The 20,548-nt window shown below is 29.6% G+C and overlaps 1 pseudogene; it reads right to left on the reverse strand.

Annotated features, from left to right (window-relative positions):
- Window positions 1–1,855: 1,855 nt before the first annotated feature.
- On the reverse strand, window positions 1,856–20,206 carry LOC8286571 (annotated as a pseudogene).
- Window positions 20,207–20,548: the final 342 nt, after the last annotated feature.

The following is a 20,548-nucleotide window of genomic DNA, read 5'->3' on the forward strand; positions in this document are numbered from 1 at the left end:
CAAATTGATTCTAGAAAAGTAATTTTGGTTAAATTATTGTCAACTCCAACTAGAATTTGCCCGTCCTCAACCTTTCGACGCTCAAAAAAGACAGTAACTTTCATCATTGGGTTTTTCGTAATTTCCTCGATATCTAAATATGAAAAATAAACGTTAACATGAGGATTCAATGATTATTCATTCACCGGAATTAGAAGTATAATTTTGGTAGATAGGGGTTCGATCAAAACTTATAAAAGAATAATTGATGGAATTACCAATGGAGTTTATGTTACTAATTTTTTTGTAGGAGAGGGTATAAAATATGTAAAAAGCGGTCGCATCTCTTCTTATATTTATGTTATGTATTAATATTTTTATTAATTTATTCTTTTTTTATTCTTACAATTTGTAAAAAGAATTCAATTTTATTTACAAATTTAAAACTTTAGAATTCAATTTTATTTTACAAATTTAAAACTTTACTTTAAATTTTATTAATTTTATAATTTTAATATGTAATTTTAAATTAATTTGATATCTAATTTAATTATAATATTTAGTATAATATTTAATTATTTAATTATATCAAAATAAAAATATTCAATTATATAAATATATAAAATATTTAATTTCTTAAAGAGTATATAAATATAAAGTAGGTAGCGGGGATCGAATCTGCATCGTTAGCTTGGAAGGCTAGGGGTTATAGTCGACATTGATTCATCATCTTTAATATCTCTAATTTAAAACTGAACATGAAACTTTCATCTCATTTGGCTCCTTTATGGAATATGAAAATATTTCCAGCTATAAGAAGTGAGGAAAAAAAAATAAAATTTGTTATATAACATTTATGTCAACTTTTCTGTCTTAATACATTTAAAGCAAGGCGCTTTCTAGATGATCCTTCTAGACGAGTGGAGGTTTTATGATCTTTCTAGCAACTTTGTTCTCTATTTTTATCTGAAAAAATTCTTAGAAAAGGCAGATTATTTTCATCGAGTTAAAATAAGATGTTGATGTCCATAGTAAACCAAAATCGCTATTTAATACTTATTTTGCTTCAATCTCGACTATATAAAATAAAGTAAAGAATTAAACATTTAATTACGGTTAGAAATATATGTTTCGGTTTTTTTCCATATATCATTTCCTCATACTCATTCAATTGAATGGATTGATCTAATTAATAAAAATTATGTTTCATAATTATAATTAAAATGTTATTTTTTAGGATTATAATTATTTTTGAGAGAAAGCTTCAACTTATTTCTAATTAGGCAAATAACTTATTAAATTAATAAATTAATATAAAAAACCATAAAATTATACATCAACTTAGATTGTATGGGCCAAATAAGTACATGTCAAAAAAAATTTTATATACTAAAATAGTGACACTTGTATCATTTGATGATGCTATGTGAATCGCTAGAAACATGTAAAGTATATGGCTAATCCAATAACGAAAATTTCATAAGGGAACTAGAGCAGGCTATCGTAAGAAAGACTCTACTGAGACAAAGATGGGCAGTTGGTCAGATCTAGTATGGATCAGAGCGGATAGCAGGAATAAACCTGCATCTTTAGCTTGGAAGGCTAGGAGTGTATATATATATATATATATATATATCAATTATATAAAACACAATGGTTAATGTTGAGGACTGATGCTGATCATTCATAAAAAGAGTAAATTTTTTATTTTTTATTTAATTAATTTATTTTCTTCAAAGAAATCTCTTATGATATGCTTTACCAAGCTTTATTTTGAAAGAAATTGTTTAAATAATTTTTTTTTCTCTCCCAAAGCAGTTTCGAAACTTAAGAAAAACTGAAATGTGCTTTTGCCGATCTCAATTCTAAACGGGGATTTAATATGAGTGCATTCAAAATACAAAAGTTCTTTTCTAACATACATTACTTTTAAACTGCACAGTGATTGAAATATTATCCTCAAATACCAGAGTAAATAGAACGATCAAATCTCTATGCCTTTCTAATTTAAGTAAAGAAAATTTTACATTGTCATGTCTCTTTTGTGCAGCGTCAATACGAGCTTGAATAAGTATTCAGTTGCTGCCTATTTTCCACTGCAAGTACCTCTCTACTATTTCCAGCCCACAGAGCTCCTTCACTTTAGGCATGGTGGCAGGGACATCCACCTGAATTGTTGAGACAGAACTGTCTAGACAACCCCACGAATCAAGCTGTTTTCGCGCTTCCCTGATAGCAGCTCTTGTTGCACAGTGAACTGAGGCTGCAAGGAGCAGTGGTGGCTCACCAGAAGCTGCACAGGACAGATGTGATTCAACATTTGACATCTTTAATTTATAAAACTGAACAAAACCTGCTCCTACATTACTTGTTACTAGGACTTTCAAGAACATTGCATTGCTGATTTTTGGGGGTAAAGTTCAAAAATTACTCAGAGGTTGAACCATTACTAAGTTATGATTTTATTATTTAAAAAAAAATAAAATAGTAAATTATTTAAAAATATTTATTTTATCAAAATTCATAATTCTATTAATATTTACAATCTAAAAAATAAAAAAAAATTATTTAATGTATGTTAAAATATTAAAATACATGTTACTCTTTTAATATAAAAAATATTTTTTATCCCTAAATCGTGTCAAACCATATAATAGTTTTTTAAACTTTAACCTATTGCTAATGGATTTTTAAGAACAATTCCAACTCTATTCTAAATGCCCAATTGTTAGTACTAATAGACTTTCAAGAACAATTCCAACTCTAGCAGTAATTCCTGCCCATATCTTTTTTTGCACCTTACTTTCTTCTCATTAGGTTCTTTTTGTGTAGCGTGCTACTATAGCAATCATTCTACATATCATTTATCCGGAAAGTTTCTAAAATGTGAGATGAATGTAACATTTGATTTTATTAGAATGCATTTCAGATGCCTTCTGGAAAATGCATTCTTATTTTATCTCGGCCTTCTGTTCCAATGAAACAGTTAAAAAAAGAAAAAGAAAAGAAAGCTGGAAATCCTGCTAAACTTAGGTTGCCAGTAACAACATATTAACCCATGAAGCAAAAGAAAATTTTGTTTCTTACGGATATGATTTAGAAACCTGATCAGGCACTACACAATGGTTTTGTTCTTAATATTTAGATAATTGATTTATAAATATGAAGCTGATATATGCTGATCCGTTCAGCAGGTCCAAACAAACCTATGAACAGTTTAATCCGAGCAAAAATTCTGATGTATTCTAAGCACGGAGAAAACGTTTTCACGTTTCTGATTATGAGTATGGTAGTAGTGTACCTTTTGAAGAGAGGATCCGTTTTTGGTGATGTCCACTGCTAAGTAATTCTATATTGAACGGCCCTGATATGGTGTCTATAGTTGGGATCTTGTAAGTCCAAGTGCCTTCTGTATCTACTAATCCATCCGAGTTTGTTGTGTATTCTTCAAGCATAAAAAACCCAGTACCTTGAACAAAAGCTCCTTCAATCTGCAAACACCAATTCCTACTTCTTGACGTTAAAGACCATGAAGCAACAAATACAATCCATCTGTCATGTTATGAAACCATCCAGTAAGGCCATAAGTGTCTAAGTATTGAAGGATATTGGGATGTAAAGAAATTTAAACCTAAGCAGATTTGGAAAAAGAAAAGGATACAGTTTCAGAACCGGTAACAACAGGGAAAACTTTATAGTTAAGGATTTACTCATTTATGTATATAAGCCATCAGACCTCTCCTAAATCCACAGCAGGGTTGAGACTTTGTCCGCAGTCGTACAAAATATCTGATCTCAAAATTGTTGTTTGCCCTGTCAGAAGGTCTATCTCCACCTGTCATCATAAGTTTAGGTAGAAGGAAAAAATTAGTTCTGAGTTGATTACATCATCCTTAAAAGTATGTCCTCATGCATGTTTGAACTTGCAAGGTCTCTCAATTGGTAGCTTATATTATCGAACAGTAGTACTACAGTATCATTTCAAGCACCAGAAGAAGCAGAATAGCAGAAGGTGGTATAAGAACTTACCTCACTCACTGCAGCACCATAGTTTAAGTAGTGCGTGGAAGCAGAGTCCGGGACAAAGTAAGAATTTACTGATAAGCTTACAGATTCCAAATATGCCTGCATTTTTGTCAAATTCTTGAGATGGCAAATGATCTCCATATCAAAAGAATAGTACATAATAATCATCAATTTTTGATACCCTCTCTGCTTAACAATGTCTACTAAAAAAGCCTTGTTTTCACAAATGGCCATTGTAATCTAATTGTTCCAAAGAAGGATAGCAAGATAAGGTTCAGTGACAAAGTACAATAGACAATAAAAACAAAAAGCACTATGCATTGAAGGACCTCTTCAAGTGAGCCAGATTTTAGTTCAAATAGGATAAATACGAAATATGAGAGTATATGAAGATAGCTACGCGATGAATTAGCATCTCCCATTTTATAGAATCCATTTGCACCTGCAACCTTTCTTTTAGGGGTGTCAGTCTCTCGACCAAGATTTTACAACAAAGTCTAACTGCTTCACTGCTCGACTCGGAAGTAGTGCTCCCAGCAGTGTACCCTCCTTGAACTAAACTCAAGGTATCAGATTGTATGACTCGCACTTTATCCAGGAGGTCTCCTGATCCATCACATTTTATTGTACTTAGAGCAAAGGCAGTTGTCTGTTTTACTTTTATCCAGAGCCCTTGGCCTAGTTCTACTCCTCCGACTTCAACAACAATAGACCCATCGCTTAGAATGCTTACCTTTCCTGGAGTTGGTCTCACCATCGCCTGAAACACGATAGGGATTCGAGAAATGCCTCTTTTCTTCCACACATTACACCTATTAAATTCGTTGATCATTTCATTTCTTTGATGTAAGTTAGAAGATATGCCTAATGTTTCCCATATCGAAGTTAAAGTAAATTCAAGAGGGTCTCCTCCAGTATCACCATAAAACAACTTTAGGCTATTATAAGTATGAAAATTTATGGCTCTTACAGAATCCACATCCATGGAAAGAGAAGACGCTACATGCTCAATTATAGCCTCTGCAATATATGATCCCTGCACCTCTCCAGGGGCTCGCATTACTGATTTACTTGACAGGTTTGTTTTGCATAACTTTATGTCAAAACCTAAAGCACCCCAGTCATACTTTTTAAGTGCACTGATAATATTTTGTGGCAAAATTGGACTTACATCAAGAGATATGCCAGCATTAATCATAATATCAAGCTGTAAGGCTGTTATTTTCCCATTCGATTTGAATCCTACACTGTAAGTTATTTTCATAGGATGTCTTCCTCCTGCCATTATCATATCAGTCTTGCGATTGAGATATATCCTAACAGGGCGCTGTAACTTGTGTGCTGCAAGTGCACATGCTGTAGCAACCTAAAACACAACATCCCTTTATAAGTACTTGCAACAAGAATAAACATAGGCAGAACTGGTACATACTCATTAGATAATGCAGAAAGGACAAATCAATAATAAGATGCATCACAAGTCCACGGATTAACCAATAGATTCATGTTTCCGTTCTGCTTACAATGTTTATCTTACATCAGGAGTAAACAACCTTGACATCTCCCATGGCCTATTATATGATCTAATAGCAAACATCAATCATATTTAATGTCCTTTCTTATCATTTGCATACGTCAAGCTTAATTTGTACAAAAATCTATAAGCATCCCAATTCTGTTCAACAACTATAACAATGAAGTAATATTTTAAATTCGAATAGATATAAAGATGGCAAACCTATCAGCACTAAGTGCTAGTGCTAAGAACTGATGTGTTCAGCCTATGCTCCAGTAGATATAATTAGTAAATATATGTCTCGGTAATTACATCCACAGTCATCATGAAAACAGAGAAGTTGGTACAGAAAGAAGATTCCTTGTCAAAGTTGTTGCACGCAGAATCTCAGAAAAGAGAAATGGGATTATAAAAACTAAATACTAATATTTTCACAAACTCAACTAAGCTTGCTCTTGGTCTAGATCACACAGTTGAATATAACGAAGCTAGGATAATCCTCCCAACAAAGGTCTGAATACATGTAGAAAACCAAAAAGAAGAAAGTGTATCAAAGCAAGTGTCATACGCTATTTATTGCTAGTAATAAGAAAATAATTGGGGTAAAAACAATAAAGACCATGCAACTTCAGTTCACCATCTATAGTTGCTCGAATAAAAGCATATCTTAGTAGCAAGCCAGCTAGTCAGTGGATTTATCTTCAGAATGCTTTAAAGCATTTTTAAGATGATTATTTTAAGACAGTAGGTAACTGTCGATGTAGTCAGACTTTGAGTTTAGGTGTTTTGAGTTTTGATGTAATGACATCTTTCTTGTTGTAGTGATGGATTTAGCTTCAAGAGAGTGTTTAGTGAAAATGGCGGAAAGTTACTTTCTGTAAATCACATGTTTGCGTATTTGAAAACTAGAGAGAATATTGAAAAATAATGTTTTCTCACGGCTAAATATTACTGATATATAACACCTATATAAATAGATAATACAAGTATCAGTAAAGAAAATAAATCAAATATACAAACTAAAGCATAATTACAACTATTTTCCTATTCTATATATATTGACTAATTTCATAATCTAAGCTAATTTACAGCTAGCAAATCTCTAAGGTTTTGATCAGATTTCCAGCCTTAGAATAGAACTAGATTTCCAATTGAGTTACTATTTCCAGTACTCTCCCTCAAGCTGGCTTGTAATATCTTCCATAGCCAGCTTGCTAGTTAAGTGATCAAATTGACGTTTGTGCATCCCTTTTGTAGGTGCTCTGCTATGGGCTGAGTGGTTAGTAGCATACATATATGTCCTTTTTTTATTTTTCTTGATAAAATGTTTGTCAACCTCCACATGTTTCGTTCGATCATGGAGAACAAGATTGTGAGCAAATTGCAATGGCAGCCTTGTTGTCATAATACAACTTCATTAGTAGATCGCATTAAATTTTTAAGTCTTCTAGTAGCCATTTAATCCACAAAACTTCACAAATTCCGTGGGCAACTACTCTAAACTCACTTTCAGCACTACTTCTAGCAACCATGTTTTGTTTCTTACTTCGCCGTGTAACTAAATTCCCTCCAAGGAAAGTATAATAACCTGATTTAGATTTTTGGCCAATTGCACTCCCGCCTAGTCTGCATTAGTACAAACTTAAAAAAAAAATGCCTATGTTTTCTAAAAAATAGACCTTTAACATGTGAACCTTTAAGATATCTTAGGATCCTATATACTACTTCAGAATGCTCTTGTCCTGGTGAATACATGAATTAACTAACTCAATTTATAGCAACTACTATATCAGGACGAGTATGATAAATTAGTCTTCCAACAAGCCTTTGAAATTTTTCTACATTAATCACATCTTTAGCTTTAGCATGCTGCAAGTTCAGATAGAGTTCTACTAGAGTTTCAGTAGCATTAAGTAAGTCAAGTATGTACTTGGGTTGAGTAATAAAAATACCTTCCTTAGACTTTGCAAACTCCATGCCAATAAAGTATTTCAATGTTTCCAAGTCTTTAACTTCAAAGTCCTTAGCAAGTCCCTTCTTCAATCTTTCTAACTCGATATAGTCATCACCTGTTAAAATTATATCATCCACATAAACAATTAAGATAGCTATTTTCCCTTGCTTGGAATGCCTATAGAATATAGTATGATCTGCTTGACTTTGTCAATAACTATGGCTTTTAAGAGCCTTCCTAAAATGCTCAAACCAAGCTCTTAGGGATTGTTTAAGATCGTACAGGATTTCTACAACCTATAGACTTTATTTTCACCAATCTCTTTCTCGAAACCTGGAGGTGAACTCATGTAAACTTCCTCTTCCAAGTCCTATTTAGGAATGCATTTTTTACATCTAATTGTTGTATCAGTTATAGTTCATTGCCAAGGATAATAAAACTCGAACTGAGTTTAGTTTGGCCATAAGAGCAAAGATTTTTTGATATTCAATTCTAAAGTTTTGTGTAAACCTTTCTGCAATAAGTCTAACCTTATATCTTTCTATACTATCATCAGCATTGCTTTTTACTATAAAGACTCATTTGTACCCAACAATCTTTTTATCTCTTAGTAAGTTGACTATCTCTCCAGTACCATTCCTTCTTAAAGTATTTATCTCTTCCATAATCGCAAACTTCCAATTTGGGTCACTAATAGCTTCCTTAATGGTTCTTGGAACAAACAAGTTAGACACATTAGAAATAGGTGCTCTATAATTGTTGGAAAGTCTATGGTAAGATAAATACTTGGCAATAAGATGTTAGGTGCAGGTTCAAGTTCCTTTCCTAATGGCTATAGGAATATCAAGATCTAAAAGAGGTGAACAAGAAATGAAATTATGATCAAAATAACCTGAATCATTTGAAGGACCTTCATTCTAAGATTTTGATTGGTTTTCAGCCATAATAATTGGCAAGTCTTTGCCTTTTTGCTGAATCTTTTTTTCAAGAATAAACCATTAGCTCATGTTCAGGATTTACTTTCTCTTTCTGTAGTATTTCTCCACTTGTTATGACCCATCTAATTGTGGTGCATTTTGAAGATCATCCTTGTTTTCAAAAGTTTGAATATTGAGTTCCTGAGTTTAGTTTTCAATAGCAAAAAGATCAAAGATAATAGGATTTGGTAACAAGTAAGAAATTTCCCAAAACTTTTGTTCTTTATTTTTCTCCCCCCTGAAGATAATTTTTGTCAAAAAAAGGTTGATTTTCAAGAAAAATGACATCTATACTGACAAAGATCTTTTTTGTATGGGGATTATAACACTTGTATTCCTTCTTAGTTGGGGCATAACCTATAAAAACACACTTTTCTGCTCTAGGATCAAGTTTCAATCGAAAATAGTGCATCCAAAAACTTTTAATGATAAGTCAGAATAAATTATACATTCAGGAAATATATCTTTGAAATAATCTAGAGGTATGACATATTTCAAAATACGGGTAGGTATTCTATTAATCAAATAAGATGATGTCAAAATCGCATCTCCCCATAAGTATTTTGGAATGTGCATAGAAGACATTATCGTACAAGCCACTTCAAGGAGATGTTTATTTTTTTTCTTTCTGCAATCCCATTTTATTAAGGGGTATCACGACAAGTAGATTGGTGTAAAATACCATTTTCTTTCAAGAAATTTCTCAAATATTTATTGAAATATTCAATTCCATTGTTTGAGCGAAGAATACTAATTTTTGTTTGAAATTAGTTCTTAATCATGTAAAAATCTTGAAATAAACTTCTCACTTCAGATTGTTCAGTCATTAAATAAATCCAACACAACCGAATGTGATCATCTATAAAAGTGACAAATCATTTTTTTTCCAGACATGATGGTGACTTTCGAAGGCCCCCAAACATCACTATGAATAAGATAAAAAGGTTTTAATACACGGTATAGTTTTGATAAATAAGTAGTATGATGACTTTTAGACAAATGACAACTTTCAAACTGAAATAAGAAGCATTTTAAGTTTTTAAACAAATTTGGAAATAAATATTTAAGATATGGAAAACTAGGATGTCCTAATCTTTGATGCTAAAGCATAATCTGTTCATTAACACAGGTTGAACTAATACTACTCAAGGCTTGAACTAGTTTATTCCTAAATAAATCTTCATCAAAGTAGTAGAGACCGTTAATTATTCTATCTGCCAATCATCCTTCCCGATTTAGTAGTTTCTTAGATACCCTTTTTTAGCTTCTAGAATCTATTTCTTAGTTCAAGATCCCTCTTACTAACTGGAATCAAAGAATTCTCGATAAATATGGTAGTTTCTTTTTTTTTTTTTCAAGCATAACATTTCTATGACTTTCTTCCCTTTTAACCTTAGCAAAGACCTCACCAATAAGGGAAGAGGTTGTTGACCAATAATTCTGCCCCTTACTTCATCAAACTCAAACTTTAATCTTGCAAGAAATTTATAGATCTGATGGTCTTCTACCATTTTTTTGTTGTGGTTGCAGTCTTCTAGTTCCACCCTTAATCATTGAGCAAATCTAGATCTAGCCATAACCGCTTTAATGAATTGAAGTGCTTGGTAACATTGTCCTCTCCTTGACGAAGTTCACTAGGTTTAATTGTTAATTCATATATTTGGGACTCATTTTCCATATCAGTTTACATCTGATTAATATTATCCCAAAGCTCTTTAGCTGTGGAATAACACATATAGGTTGAGCTGATGTCTTCCTCCATGAAATTTACAAGCCATGTTATGACCATGGAGTTTCAGCATCCCAAACATCATATGAGGAATCCTCCTGGGGTAGTCTATTCTCTTGTCAAATAACTAATTTTTTCCACGTCCCCAAATATATATCTGGACAGATTAAGACTTACGCAAAAAATTATTTCTATTCAATTGAATATTTGTGATTTGGATAGAGTGAAAATCAAAGTTGAATGTATTAGTTGTAAAATTTTTTAGTAGCACAGTAAAAGAAGTGGAATCAGATGAAATTTCTGACATATTGAAGGAGGGTTAAAAATAATTAAGTGTGTCTTATGAATCATACCAGCTCTAATACCATAAAAACTAGAGAAAATATTCACTACTAAATATTACTAATATATAATACCTATATAAATACGTAATAGAAGGGTCAGTAAAGAAAATAAATCAAACATACAAACAAAGGCATAATTACAGTTATTTTTCTGTTCTTTATATATTGACTAATTCCATAATCTAAGCTAATTTACAGCTAGCAAATTCCAAAAATTTAGATTAGATTTGCAGCCTTAGAATAGAACTAGACTTCCAGTTGAGTTACTATTTCCAACAGTATTTGGTTAGGACTACTTTGTAATGTGCTGCTATAAAATGCAGTTTTCTGTTAACGAAAACGTAGTGACAGCTGGTGAGAGTTCCTGGGTCTTTTTCTTTGTATTTTTCTTATGTTTCTCTAGCTCTCATCCTAATATCGAAAAGGGCAAGCACAGTTTCCTATTTGATGCTCTTATACAGGTCTTTAGAGGGTTGTTTTACAAAATTACGCCCTTGTGAATCTTGCATAAAGTGTCAATGAAGAAGTTAAGTTGCTGAAAAATATGAAGATATGTACTGAAAGATACTCACAGGTATGGATTTCATGGCCTTTCCACCAAAACCTCCTCCAACCCTTCTTGTAATCACACGGACATTGTTTTCAGGAACACCAAGACATTTTGCAATCGTAATATGCGCTGACTCAGGGAATTGAGTGGAAGTGTAAACCACAATGCGGTTGTCTTCATCAGGTATAGCAAGGGCAGTCTGAGTCTCCATGTAGAAGTAATATTGGGATCCTAGCTTAATCTGGATATCAAAAACTCACAATTCAATAGAAAGTTGACATTGAGAAAACTCATGCTATTAAAAGATGAAAAAAGTAGAAAGAAACTCATTGAGCACTTTTAGGATTGTATTTTTTCTTGGGCATTTTGGCAGGAACTAAGGACAGAAAAGAAGGAAGAACGGCTGCAGAATACCTCAGCAGAGTGAATTTTATGATCAGCTTCAGCCATTCCCTTTGAGACATCACCAACTTGTTTGGGATACATAACAGGTAGGACCTCAAAAAGGCTAGACCCCTCAATAACCTCTTCTACAGTTAAAATGGGAGGTTCTAGATTTTCCATGTCATACTCTACTACTGCAAGATTTGATGCTACATCTGCATGTTTTTGTGTATCTGCAAGCTGCAAAAACATCATTTGATAGATAAGACAAAAGTGCTTCCATGAAATAATCAAACACAAGTTTTGAACAATGCCCAGTGCAACAAAATTTCAATCAATCAGAAATGAGGTGGTTGTCTGAAAGTTACCACAAAAGCCAGACGCTCTCCAGCAAACTGAGTAAGCTCCTCAGCAAACAAAGGTTCAGTACCAAATGCAAACACTAAACCAACATTCGCACCACCTTTTGGAATGTCTTTGAAAGAAAGAAGAGTGGTGACTCCATCTGGGAGTGATTTAGAATTAAAATTTATACCTTTCACCCTAGCAAAAGGCTTTGTGCTATAAATGAATGCTCCATGCAGACAATTGCTAGGGGATGGAATGTCGTCCACAAAAATAGCCTCACCTGCACAAGTTATTTGATGAGGGTCATTTGCGTACTGGTACTTCTCAGACACAAATCAACTATATTTTTCAAATTGAACTAGATCCAGTCAACACTCAATTCATGGAGCCAGAAGGAAATATTTGGACAACTTAGGAATAATCCGATTTTCTCTTGAAGGACAATTTCATTAATTTGAAGTCCCCATTTGCAAGCCAATCCCTAGGCATACTTTCAAATCACATGATCAACTGCTACTTTTATGAAAGATAAGTAAATTTCAAGGACATATATCTTAGAAAGATAAGTTGAGATTCCCATCAAATTCATGCTATCAGAAATAAGCAAGATATGTAGGCCAAGTAAATGTTCATAAAAGAAGTAACTCATAATGGTAAAAAAATGATGGATAATCATTTCCTGAATCATGAATAAAATAATACTAACCAGAAGCTTGAAGAGAAGCTCCAGATTTTGTAATTGGCTCGCCTACTGGATGATACTCTTTATTCAGTTGGATCGCCTGCTTGGATGATGACAACAAAGTGGGGTATTGAAAATGATCAATCTTGTCAGGTTTATCTTTTAATTTAATATCCTCAAACATTGAAATGCCATTGTATTCATTAAGCCAACCGTTGGAACTGGTATTTACTAATGGACAAAGAAAATCAAAAAGAAAGCTAACAGCCAAGCTTGATCTATATGCAGGATTCCGAATACCATCTTCAGGCACCACAAGAGCTTTAACTACTTTTATAGCTTCATATAGAGTATCAATTGTTAAGAATTTTCCAGTTAAGAGTTCCTCAACTTTCCTAGCCCTAATTGCATGTTTGGTTCTGAAAGCACCAAAAGCCACCCGACAGCAATTTGATACAATCTTACTAGATGATTTTGATCTGGAAACTTTAGCCTGAAAAGCAGCATTCAGATAAGGCAAAGCATTGCCAAGGGGCCTTGGTGCAGCTCGATAGGTTTTTAAATAACAACTTGGTGTCGCAATCAGGAGACGGATCCTCAAGTGATCCATAATTTGGGATTTTGATACTTAATAGTACACTTTTGGAATCCAAAGGAGGCCTTCCCAGAAACTCCTCTAAAGTAAGCTTTTCATGATTGTTACCAGAAACTACATAAACAAGTGAACCAGCAGCTAGAAGTACTGTTGCAATATCTGAAGGGAAACGTTTCCTTTGTGCCATCACTAAATTTCCCCCAATACTGCCTGTATTCCTGACACATTTGGTAGCAATTTTCTCTAAATGGTCTGCAATTTTTACAAGCACAATCTTACTTTCTAAGAAAAATTTACCTTTTCTTCTCTCCCTCAAAGCTTCAATAGCTTTAGAAATAATCACCCTAATCATTGAGAGCTCAGGAATATACCTGAGATCAATGGACTTGTCATAGTTTTCTGTTTCCTTATAATAGCCCATACCTGTGTTACCAACCACTAGTTTCACCCGAACTCGATTGTTGGCATCAGTTATTTTTAATAAGCTCTCAAGCTCCTGAAGGCTAGCAGGCTGGTACCAAGAACATCTCTTTTTAGGATCCAATAGCAATGAAGATTTGGCTTCTCTCTTTAAGAATTCAGGGAAAGTGAAAATCTTGTGATTAGGATTATACAATGGTAATCTTTTTATCTTCTCTTCCTGCCTCTCTCCTTTCTTCCAAAATGAATTAAGTCCCAAATCCTCCATGTCAACATCTGCTGCAAAACTTTTGCACACATCAGCAATAGGTCGATACCCAGTACAACGACAAAGATTTCCTGCAATAGCTTTTTCAGCTTCAATGGCTGTCAGCTTGGAAAATCCAGGTGAGGGTTCTGGTCTAGCGGTCTTTTCAGCATTAACAAGTGCTCCAAAAAGTGACATGCACATTCCAGGAGTACAAAAGCCGCATTGAGAAGCATGGAATCCTGCAAACCTCTGATGAATTGAATGGAGCCCATAATTGAACATGTATTTACACTGCAAAGCAGTGTGAGACATGAGCTTACAGTGAAATCCTCGACTTGATCAAGCTCTGGATCATACTTGGAGAGTAGAACAGTACAGGCACCACAACTACGTCATATCATAAATCAAATCAGAATACATATTCAGAAACAACTTATATTTCCGACAGCTTCAATTTATTCAAGTAACCAATAGTCCCAATTAAGAAAACTAAAGAAAAGAAAAAAAAAAAAAAGAAGAGCAAGTCTGTATAATTTAAAATTCCAAAATCCGAAAAGGTGAACCCCATTTTAGCTTCAAAAATCTTCTATTCAGGTCTCCATAATTTCTTAAAATTTCTTTTTACCTGCACAAGATTTTTATAATACATGTCTTTTGACCCCTATGAAATTTTTTTAATAGTCCATAGTTTTTGTAAGATATTTTTTGACTTTATTTACTTTTTCATAATGTCTTATACGCTTAATTAATAATTTAATTTTATATTATATATTTTTTAATAATTTTATCTAATTATTTTAAGATAATAAAATATATATATGCTTTCAATTTATTTTTTAAATTCTTTTTAAAATATTTTAAAATTTTATAATGATAAAAATTGCATGTTAAAATCAATTTTATTTACTAACGTAAAAATTAATAAGTCAATAAAAAATTTATTCTGTTTAGATGTTAAATGTATGAAAAAATACAGATATGTGAGCCTTTTGATTGTCATAGTGTTAAGCTTAGGATAAATTATTTTTACTGATTTATAATTATTATATTTTTAATAAAAACAGTCAATTTTTATGTTATTTTTTTTATTGTGAAATTTCAAAAAAAAATATTTTTAAAAATAAATAATTATTTAAACAATTTAAAATAATTAAATAAAATTACTAAAAAAATATAAAATATAAAATTTAATTTATAATTAGGCCTTTCTTATAAATATAATCTTAATCCCCACAAAACCATTTAAGAATATAGTTACTTGAATGAATAAAGTGTTTATCATTAATTGAAACTATAATTGAATATAACTAATTTATTCTCTTATTTTTCTCATAATTTAAAACGTAAACTATATATTTTATTTTCTTATATGTATAATAATCATATTATTATGAATTTAGCATTGGAATATTAATAATATTTATTATGTTATCATATTTAAAATTACTGCATGCTTGCAAGGTTACTGTTGTTATTATTGGAGTTGCCGTTCTCATTATCATTAATTATTAGCTTTTACGATTTGACTTAGTTGGTTAAAATTGTGAAATCTTAAGTATTAATTATTTGAATATTTCTTCCATTAGATAATTTTCCTTTCCTTTTTTATCCGTTATAAATTATTAGACTACTTGTTAATTATTAATTTAGTAATACCTTTGATTAATCAACGTATACAGACATTAGCACATATAATTAATTTTCATATTTAGATTTAATACTTTAACTTTCACAAAAAGTTGAATGGGGTTATTTTAAAGAAAGAATAACAAAAATTAATGACATTAACAGAGAAAATTTATTTTTTGTATAAATAAAAAGTGTACTATCTTTATGGAACGAAGACAATACTTTGTAAAAGTTAATTATACACAATAAAAGTCTTGTTTTAATCAAAATACTTTTTTAGTGCCCAAAATTTTTTTGAAATAAATTTAAACATCTAAAATACCTAAAAGATATTCTACCAAAGGTTTGAATTTAATTATTCAAATTTACACATTGATCTCAATATAATTTTTTAAATAATTCATAAAGGTGAGAAATATTTCCCGAAATTTATGAAATTTTAGAAAAGATTCATAAAAACTGAATTTGTAAATATTAGATTTAATTTTGATATTCTTAGCTATCTACTAAAATTTTATCACATATATTTAATTTACTATTAGTTAAATTTTTATATATATAATCTTTTTTTTAAATAGATAAATACAAGTCTTACTTCCTTAAATTAAAAATTTACAGTCAAAATAACACTAACCGTTATTTTAATAATTTGTTAAATTTAATAATTCAAAAATAGTTAAGCATCAACTATTTATTATTATACAACCGTTATTATTATTTTAATTATATAATAGCATTAATAATAAAATATAATAGAATTGTTAATATTTAATATTTATTATAATATTTTAAATATAACAGTAAATTAAGTATTTTTAATTATTTTTCTATACTTTTTAATATTTTAAAATTTTTTTAATCTAATAATATAAAAATTATTCTAAGAATATTTATTAATTAATTTTAGTATTACTTAAATTAATACTATAAACATAACTGATATTACTATACAAATTAATATATAATTAAAATTAGTTTATTAATAAATATAATATTACAAATATTATTAAAAATATTATTTTTTAAATTATGAAATTATGTTATTAATTAATATAATATTATAATTTAATTACTATACTATTTTTAAAAATAGAATTAAAATTATTATTTAATAGAGCTAATTTATTAATTAGTAATATTAAAAATATAATTATATTTTCTAAGATTAGAATTATTTTTTAATTACAAATATAACTTATTAATCAATAAAATAATTAAAAGATATAAAATAAAATGTAAACTTAAATTTCATACATCAAAATAAATACACATATTAAAGTAAACTTTTATATAAAAGTCATAAATATACATATAATAATTTATATTTCTTAAATTAATATATAGAAATTATTGTAACGTTGAACCAAACAATCATTACAATAATCATGAGATAACTATTTATACTCTCGCACTTTTAATTACTTACAAATAATTATTATTTTAGGGGAGAAAATATTAAATTTAAAATATTTATTTATAAATAGACAAATAATATTAAGGATTTAATTAAAGCGGTAAGACGGTATGAATTTAAATAATGTTTTAATGGAGTGTAAAATAATAACTATTCATATTATATATCTAGATGCTATTAATATAAAGCTTTTGTGATTTATTTTCAACTAGTCGTTTACTCGTGCGTTGCACTACCGTTATTATTATTTTGATTATAAAATTAAGTTGATAGATGCAATTTAATAAATTTTTTAATATTTAATATTAATTTATAATATTTTAAAAAATAATAGCAAATTAACTATTTTTAAATATTTTTAATCTTTTAAAATTTTAAAATTTTATTAGTGTAATAATATCATTTTAAAAATATTTATTAATTAATTTTAGTATTATATAACTTAATAATATAATTGATATTACTATCTTTAGAATTAAAAATTTATTATATAATTAAAAAATCAGTTTATTAAAAATATAATTTAAGATGTTATTTTCTAGAATTAGAATTATTATTTAATTAAAAAATTAATTAATTAGTTAATATAATATTAAAATATAATTATTGTGTTATTTTTTAGGATACGATTAGTATCATTATCTGATTAGGAACTATTTATTAGTTAACATATTATTAAAATATAACAAACATGCTATTTTTTAGGATTAGAGTCGGTATTTAATTAGGAATATAACTTATTAATCAATAAATTAATAGAAAAATTATACAATTGCACCTAAGCTTGAATTCTATGTGTCAAAAATAGTACACATCAAAATAAAAAGTTTACGTCTTAAAAGAAATGTAAATCTTATATATATATATTAGAACTATGATTCATACTTAATATTCAGATCCCGTGACTGGATTCCAAAAAATTTCAAAGAATTAGAAGGTATAAATTGAAAGATTTTTCCTCCTCTTTTTCTTTTACTGGAGATCGGGAATAGATGGATTTTCTTTAAGCCTTATTTTACTGACAGGATTTATCACCACTTTAGCTACTTTAGCGGCTTGGCCAATTACTCGTGATTTTCGCTTATTTAATTTTCTAATGTTAGCAATGTATAGTGGTCAAGGAGGGATTCGAACCCCCGACACCGTGGTTCGTAGCCACGTGCTCTAATCCTCTGAGCTACAGGCCCCCCCCCCCCCGTCTCTTCTCTATCTAATGAATGGGGAGTCCGCTTTGAAAGCGTCCGCCCTGCAACTACCCCAGAGTATATGCTTCAACAGGAATTACACAAGAGTAGTTGATACAATAAAAACCTTTGGAAAAATGCCCGCTACTCGGACTCGAACCGAGATGCTCTAGCACTTATCAAAAGTAAAAGCAAACTGGGTCATCCAAAACTCTTTTTTTCGAAAAGACATAATAAACAAAATAACAAATTTGAAAAATCAAAAAGAAACTGAATTCAATCAATATGGATTGATACTAAATCTGATTCAAATCCAATATAGTACCTATAGGTACATAAGAAATGTATTGACTCCACTAGAAACACCACTTCCCGTCCGACTTGCATGATATATATATAATAGATAAAGGAACGTAAATCAGATAGGAAACATGAATTGAAATTAATTGCTAATGTAGACAATTATTATCTTTTACTTGCAAAAACATAAATTGTTTATTAGCTATTTATTTAGCATAATTATGTGAATTGTAAACCTATAATTATAATTGACATTCTGAATATAATTAAAATTGTGAATTTTTATGTGTCACATACAACCTTAAATGATCAACAACATAAGATTCACTAACGTGTTTTTATGTTCCAAAAAAATATATATTACAAGTGTTTTATCATTAAATACGATAAAAGCATTCTGGTCATAAATAATTATATACTATAATTTACAAAATATCACTTGTTTATTTTATTTTCCTTTTGACTCATTTTCATATTTTTGAACTTTTCAAGCCCAATTTAGCATAGATTTTTCTATTTCATATTTAACTTTTAAGTTTTAATTTTTTAAAATATTACATAATCTATTTTTTCATAACCGGCTTTTGAAAATCATTAGAAAATTCTGTTTTTGTTTTTTGAAAATCCATTTTTCCATAACAAAATTTCTAACTATAGAATATAATTTATAAAATATCATTTGTTTTATTTTAGACATAATGCATATTTGAAAATCTAAACTTTGATCATTTAGTTATTTTAATATCTTAACTTTCAATTTAACTTAATAAACGCCTTTCAATTTAACCTAATACACTTGTCAAAAAGTGTTTAAATATTATACAATATATAAATTAAAATATCTATTAGATCATATCAAAAGTTAAGATGTTGAAATAACCAAATGGTTAAAATAGTTTATCCTATATTTAATAATATGACCATTGAAATCTCATGTATGTGCATTTTTTTCACATATTTTATATCTAAATGCAATAAATTTTTTATTGACTCACTAATTTTTATGTTAGTAAGAAGAATTGACTTGTTACGTCATTTTTCTTATTATAAAATTTTAAAAATTATTAGTGAAATGTGTTTTTGAAAAATAAATTGAAAGCATATGTATTTATTTAAAATATTAAACCAATTGGAAAAAATTGTTAAAAAGTGTAATATTCAAGATTTAACTAATAATTAGGCCTAAAATAAAATAAAACTTTATTTTATCCAATAGATTAGAGTAATCTAGAGTATGCAAGACAAGATTCTTACGGTAATGAAGTATTATTTCAAGAGTTTTAACACAATTGTATATTCACGATTCAAATTCAAGACTTTAATTAAGCTAAAATAGATTATTACCATCTTATCAGTAAACTTTTATTTATATAAAAAAAAAACTAAAAATTTAAATCAATAAAAAAAAACTAAAAATTTAAATCAATAATAAAAAAAGAAGCTAAAGAAAAAAATTTCTTTGCTTAACAAATATCACTAAGTCAAGCTTTGCCACATTGCATAATTCATGAAAATGGAGAAAGGTAGAGTGAGAGTACCTTCACCACAGCTAAGTTTGACACTCTTGAAAGGTGTGTGGGTACGCAAGAACTCAAGCAAAGTCATTGATGGATCCACACAAGAGACCTCAAACCTCTCTCCATTAATACCAAACACCAGACTTCCTTTTCTTCTTTCCTCTTCCATTTTCTTTCAACATACACACACACACAGACAGTTGAGAAGTTGAAAACTCAGCCCCATTGCCTTATTACACAAGTATTTAAAGGCAACACAAATATAAACTATGTTCATCTCATGTCCTATTCAGATTTGTCAACCGCAATATTTTTATAATTTTCTTTTTGATTGGTCTGAATCAATGGAATGTTATTCAAAGATACAAATTAATAAATTAATTAAATTTAAGTTGACAAAGAGGAGTAATTAAGTTTTAGTTGATAAAGAGGAGGTCATATTAATAGTTTAGGGACAGGGAATCCACAAGGAACATAACAGTTGGATGAGTTTTAGGGTTTGTTAGAAGAGAAGAAGTCAATGGAGAAAATGCCTACGGGTGGGATGACATATTTTCTTATGGTAAATGAAAAAGAAAAAAATTATATTATAATTTTAAAATCCATCTGAAACTTGCTTTTGTAAAATTTGTTTTTCTTTTATACAAATGAAATTAAATTTTAAAAAGAAATTAATATAATAAAATGATTTTAAAATTGCTATTAGAAAAATGTCAATTAACTGATTTTTTTATTAAAAATAAATTTGAC

Source organism: Ricinus communis, chromosome 8, assembly GCF_019578655.1.
Source record: "Ricinus communis isolate WT05 ecotype wild-type chromosome 8, ASM1957865v1, whole genome shotgun sequence".
NCBI classification, from domain to species: Eukaryota; Viridiplantae; Streptophyta; class Magnoliopsida; order Malpighiales; family Euphorbiaceae; genus Ricinus; species Ricinus communis.